Below are 6,198 nucleotides of genomic sequence, written 5' to 3'. Positions count from 1 at the left end.
AAAAAAAAAAAAAAAAAAAAAAGAGAATCGCTTGAACCCAAGAGATAGAGGTTGCAGTGAGCCGAGATTGCACCATTGCACTCCAGCCTGAGTAACAAGAGCGAATCTCTGTCTCAAAAAAAAAAGTGGTAAATATTTTTCTGAAATATAATATTTTAATATAAAATTATTAACACATTATTTCGTTTTTTTCATTTGTTTGTTTTGGCGCAGTCTCACTCTGTCACCCAGGCTGGAGTGAGTGGCACAATCTCAGCTCACTGTAACCTCTGCCTCCTGGGTTCAAACTATTCTCCCACCTCAGCCTCCTGAGGCGTAGTAGCTGTGATTACGGGCATATGCGCCATCACACCCAGATAATTTTTGTATTTTTAGTAGAGATGGGGTTTCACCATATTGGCCAGGCTAGTCTCAAACTCCTGGCCTCAAGTGATCCACCCACCTTGGCCTCCCAAAGGGCTGGGATTATAGGCACGAGCCACCATGGTTGGCCATTTGGGGATAATCTTTTTAACTGAACAGAAGTAATTGAGGTAATTTGCAACTCTACTGGACAAAAATCATTTGCAATTGATTAATTCCCTGTGGGTTGGCAATAACTTCACAGAGTCCGGGTCTCAAGCAAACAAACGAACATTGTCTTGAGAAGGAAAGAACTAGCTAGGCCTATCAGACAACGCTTCAGCATGATCCTGAACAGAAATGTGGTCATCCTTTTGCCTCATTTAAAAGGTTTAGGTAATTTGCTTCTTAATACAAAGGATGGATTAGAATACAAGAGGGTGATGGAACAAGAGATGGAGCTGGAGCAAAAAACAGGAGCCAGATCACAGAGGACACTGGAGTTTAGGTTTCCTTCTGGAGGAATATAAGAGCACTGAGTGTTTTTTTAAAAGAAAACAAATGTGTACCATGATGTCCCCTGCAGAATGGGCAGGAAGGGTGCCAGGCTATCTACAGCCCAGATGACAGATCATGTGGACTTGAATCAAAGCAGCATTGGTGGATATTCTAAAAACATAAAATCTATTAAAATGGCATCTAATTCTTGCTATATATATATGTATACATAATTTTAAAAATATATAAAAATACACATTTTTTTTTGAGATGGAGTCTCGCTCTGTCACTCAGGCTGGTATGCAGTGGCACAATCTCTGCTCACTGCAACGTCCACCTCCTGGGTTCAAGCAATTCTCCTGCCTCAGCCTCCCAAGTAGCTGGGACTACAGGTGCCCACCACCACGCCTGGCTAAGGAATTTTTAAAAAAAATTTTTTTTTTTTTTACATAATTTGCCTTTTATGACTTGACTTGTGATATGTCTGTATTATGAACTAAATTCTCATATTGATGTTGGTGAAAAGAATCAAAGTCTGTAAAATATTTGAAGAGATTTATTCTGAAGCAATATGAGTGACCGATGGCCCATAACACAGCCCCAGGAGATGCTGAGAACATGTGCCCCCAAAGTGGTCAGGCTACAGCTTGGTCTTATACATTTTAGGGAAACATCAATCAATACATATAAGATGTACATTGGTTCAGCCAGGTGCAGTGGCTCATGCCTGTAATCCCAGCACTTTGGGAGGCTGAGGCGGGTGGATCAGGAGATCGAAACCATCCTGGCTAACATGGTGAAACCCCATCTCTACTGATAAAAAAATACAAAAAATAAGCCGGGCATGGTGGCGGGTACCTGTAGTCTCAGATACTCAGGAGGCTGAGGCAGGAGAATGGCGTGAACCCGGGAGGTGGAGCTTGCAGTGAGCCAAGATGCGCCACTGCACTCTAGCCTGGGCGACAGGGCTATACTCTATTTAAAAAACGAAAAACAAAAAACAAAACAAAAATTAAAAAAATAAAAAAACAAGCCCCTGTAATCCCAGCACTTTGGAGGCTGAGGCCGGAGGATCACTTAAAGCCAGTAATTCGAGACCAGCCTGGCCAACATGGCGAAACCCTGTCTCTACTAAAAATACAAAAATTAGCCGGGTGTGGTGGCACGCACCTGTAATCCCAACTACCTGGGAGGCTGAGGCAGGAGAATGGCGTGAACCTGGGAGGTGGAGCTTGCAGTGAGCCAAGATGCGCCACTGCACTCCAGCCTGGGCAACAGAGCAATACTCCGTCTCAAAAAAAAAAAAAAGATGTACATTGGTTCAGTCCAGAAAGGTGGGACAACTGGAAGCAGGGCTTCCAGGTCATATGCAGATTCAAAGTTTTTCCAATTGGCAGTTGGTTGAAAGAGTTTTTCTATCAGACCTGGAATCAGGCCAGTCGCAGTGGCTCATGCATGTAATCCCGGCACTTTGGGAGGCCGAGATGGGAGGATCGCTTGAGCTCAGGAGTTCGATACCAGACAGGGTAACATGGCAAAACCCCATCTCTACAAACAACAGAAAAATTAGCCAGGCATGGTGGCACGTGTCTTGTAGTCCCAGCTACTCAGGAAACTGAAGCAGGAGAATCACTTGAGCCTGAGAGGTTGAGGCTGCAGTGAGCCATGATCATGCCACTGCACTCCAGCCTGGGCAATAGGGTGAGACTCTGTCTCAAGAAAAAAAAAGTTTCCAGGGAAAGTATTATGATAGGACAGAGAGAAGGGAATTGATCAGGTTGTATGCTTTAAATATGTGAATTTCCCACATGTTCATCACATCTCAATAAAGCTGTTCCCCTTACTTAGATTCTTGCAATAATACACTGGCCTTGTGGCCAACTGCAGAAAAGAATGACCACTGTGTCTTTTCTTTCCTATATCCAAGCCCCTTCTGTGTAACTGAGCGCCCTTCCACCTTGGGCTCACCCATGATTGCACTGGCTGATGGGGTGCAGGCACACGCGATACAAGCTCTGGAAGACTCCAGCAATGTGTGAACAGGCCTTACCCGGACGGCTTGGGGGATGAGACATTGAGCGAAGAACAATAAACATTTCTGCCTCATCTAGAAAATGACTGCAGAAGTCAGTCAAGAGAACTCTCAGGCCAAGCACAGCCCAAACTGTCAAACAACAAACGCTAAATCAATGGTGGTGGGATGGTGGTGGTGTTTGAGAGATGGGGTGTCACCATGTTGCCCGGGCTGGTCTTGAACTCCTGGACTCAAGTAATCCTCCTACCTGGCCCCCAGAATGCTGGGATTACGAGCCACTGAGCCCAGCCTGGTCGTTGTCTTAAACCACCATGTTTTGGGGGGCTATGAAACAAAAGCTCATAGAAACAGGACCCTTCATTGCATTCCACAATTGGGAACCAGGTACCTTGCTCAACTGCAAACTTCATCAATTATCAATTGGTTTCCATCAATTTCCAACTAACATTTACATTGAAACTGATAGACTAACAGATAGATATATATGTGTGAGTCAGGTGCAGTGGCTCATGACTGTAATCCCAGCACCTTGGTAGGCTGAGGCAGGAGGATTGCTTGAGCCCAGGAGTTTGAGACTAGCTTGGGCAACGTAACAAGACCGCGTCTCTACAAAAATAAAAAATTGAATTAGTCAGGCATGGTAGTGTGTGCCTATAGTCCGGGTGCTTAAGAGGCTGAGGTTGGCGGATGGTTTAAACCCAGGAGGTTGAGGCTGCAGAGAGCTATGATCATGCCACCGCACTCCAATCTGGGCAACAGAATGAGACCGAGTCTTTTTAAAAAAAAGAGAAAAAAGGAAATGTGTGTGTTCTACAAATCTGTCCCATAGTACCTTTCAAGTCTGCCTCCTACTCCAAAGACTGTCTTTTATTTACAGAATGTAATATACTGTCATTTTTTTGGTGCCTTTGCACTCAGGATTAGCATGCTTATTTGTGCTTCTGAACTCTTTTTTTTTTTTTTTTTTTTAGGGGCGGGGTCTCGCTCTGTCGCCCAGGCTGGAGTGCAGTGGCCGGATCTCAGCTCACTGCAAGCTCCGCCTCCCGGGTTCACGCCATTCTCCTGCCTCAGCCTCCCGAGTAGCTGGGACCACAGGCGCCCGCCACCTTGCCCGGCTAATTTTTTGTATTTTTTAGTAGAGACGGGGTTTCACCGTGTTAGCCAGCATGGTCTCGATCTCCTGACCTCGTGATCCGCCCATCTCGGCCTCCCAAAGTGCTGGGATTACAGGCTTGAGCCACCGCACCCGGCCTGTGCTTCTGAACTCTTAATAATCCTACACGGCAGGCCTCGGTGGCTCACGCCTGTAATCCTAGCACTTTGGGAGGTCGAGGTGGGTGGATTGCCAGAGCTCAGGAGTTCGAGACAGGCCTGGGAACACAGTGAAACCCTGTCTCTACGAAAATACAAAAAAATTAGCCGGGCATGGCAGCGTGTGCCTGTAGTCCCTGCTACTTGGGAGGCTGAGGCAGGAGCGCCTCTTGAACCTGGGAGACGGAAGTTGCAGTGAGCTGAGATTGTGCCACTGCACTTCAGCCTGGGCAACAGAGCGAGATTCCATCTCCAAATAATAATCATCATCATAATCATCGTCCTTCTACGCTGAGCTTGCATCATCTCTTCTACTTTGATTTTCTTGATGGGCCCAAGTTCAACATCTTCCTCATTTGGGGTCTCCCAAATGGATTCACCCACCATACTAGGTATCTTTATTTACAGTTGATCTCTCTCTTCTCCTAGACCTTTACTCCCTTAAAGGCAATACTTTGTCTTATTCATCTTTCTTCCCAAAACCTGGTTAAAAGTGTAAGGCACTTAGCTAATATTCGTTGGGTGTATAGAGTAGGTTCCCGAGCAGGGAAGAATTCCTGAGTGGATTGGATGTTACCCAAAGGTGACACAAGACAGAGACAGTCCTTGCTGGAGAGCGTCCAAGAACTGAAAATAAGACTCAGACAAGCAGACTGTGTTCCTGTAATTAGAAGTTCCCTCCAGAGACTGTGTGACACTTTCTTTCTGAGAATTGGCAGGGAAGTGCAACGAGAAGCAACTGTCATGGGCCACTGAGGTTGTCCATGGAATTCATTATTGGGATGGAGAAATTGGGCACAGAGGGACCAGTTATGCCGGTTCCCAAGGCTCATTTTAAAAATGGCCGATTTTACTCAATGCTGAGAGAAAGTACTCTCTTCCCCTTGGGCCCAGCCTCTCGGGTACACATTCTTTTTCTCAGCCCTGGCAATAGCCAGCGAGTCATTGCTATTTCTTCACTAATGAGACTTGGAAAACTTCTGACCAAGGCTTGCTGAACATTCAGCATTTTCACTCAGGGATGTAAACTGCCCTGACTACCCACCCAAAGTCCTGTGTGGAAGCACTGCAAGGGGGAAATGAAGGGATTTCAGGAAGCCCAATGGAACACCACGAGCCCCTATGTCATGAACTATGAGCCCAACAGATTCACTGGTTGATGAAGGCATGAAAGGGGTCAAAAGGTGAAGCAAGAGTTGAATGGTAGAGTAAGCACTTGATACTGATCCCAGTTTCCAGCTGGTGAGTTGACTCTTTGCATCTGTCTCTTTCTCTACAGAAAGTAAATGACTTTTCAGTGTTGCTGGGAAGACTGGTCGATCTATGTAAAAAGAGCTCCAATCCGCCATCTTCTCGGGTGAGGGAGAGAAAAATTATCACCAATGTTAGGTCAAAATAACTGTCAAGGCCCAAGGCTGGTATAATCCCAGCACTTCAGGAGGCTGAGGTGGGTGGATCACCTGAAGTCAGGAGTTCAAGACCAGCCTGGCCAACATGGCGAAACTCTGTCTCTACTAAAAACACAAAATTTCGCCATGTGTGGTGGTAGCGGGCGCCTATAATCCCAGCTACTCCTAAGGCTGAGGCAGGAGAATCGCTTGAGCCCGGGAGGCAGAGGTCACAATGGAGAAATTGGAGCAAAGAGAGAGACAGAATTTTAAAAATCTAGAGAAATAAATATAAAGAAAGAGAGAAAGAGAGATGGAAAGGGAAGAAAGTAAAACCACTTAGCTAAGGAAGCTCAAAAATGAAAATGCTACTGTACTCCAGCCTGGGTGACAGAGCAAGACTCTGTCTCAAACTAATAATAACAATAAACAACAATAATAATAATAATCAGCTTTTATTCTGAACTCAGGAAAGTGGCAGTGGGCTAAAGATAAATCAAGGAACTCATGTTGCTTAAATGTAAGGGCTTTTCTTGGGCAAAAGATTAAGACCTTGGAGGCCAAACCAGAGAGAAATGAATGGACTGGAAGAAAATGCAGATCAAACTGCCCTTGAAAACAGAA

The sequence above is a fragment of the Theropithecus gelada genome, chromosome 19, assembly GCF_003255815.1.
Source record: "Theropithecus gelada isolate Dixy chromosome 19, Tgel_1.0, whole genome shotgun sequence".
In the NCBI taxonomy this organism is placed as follows: domain Eukaryota; kingdom Metazoa; phylum Chordata; class Mammalia; order Primates; family Cercopithecidae; genus Theropithecus; species Theropithecus gelada.
This window is presented reverse-complemented; position numbering follows the sequence as displayed.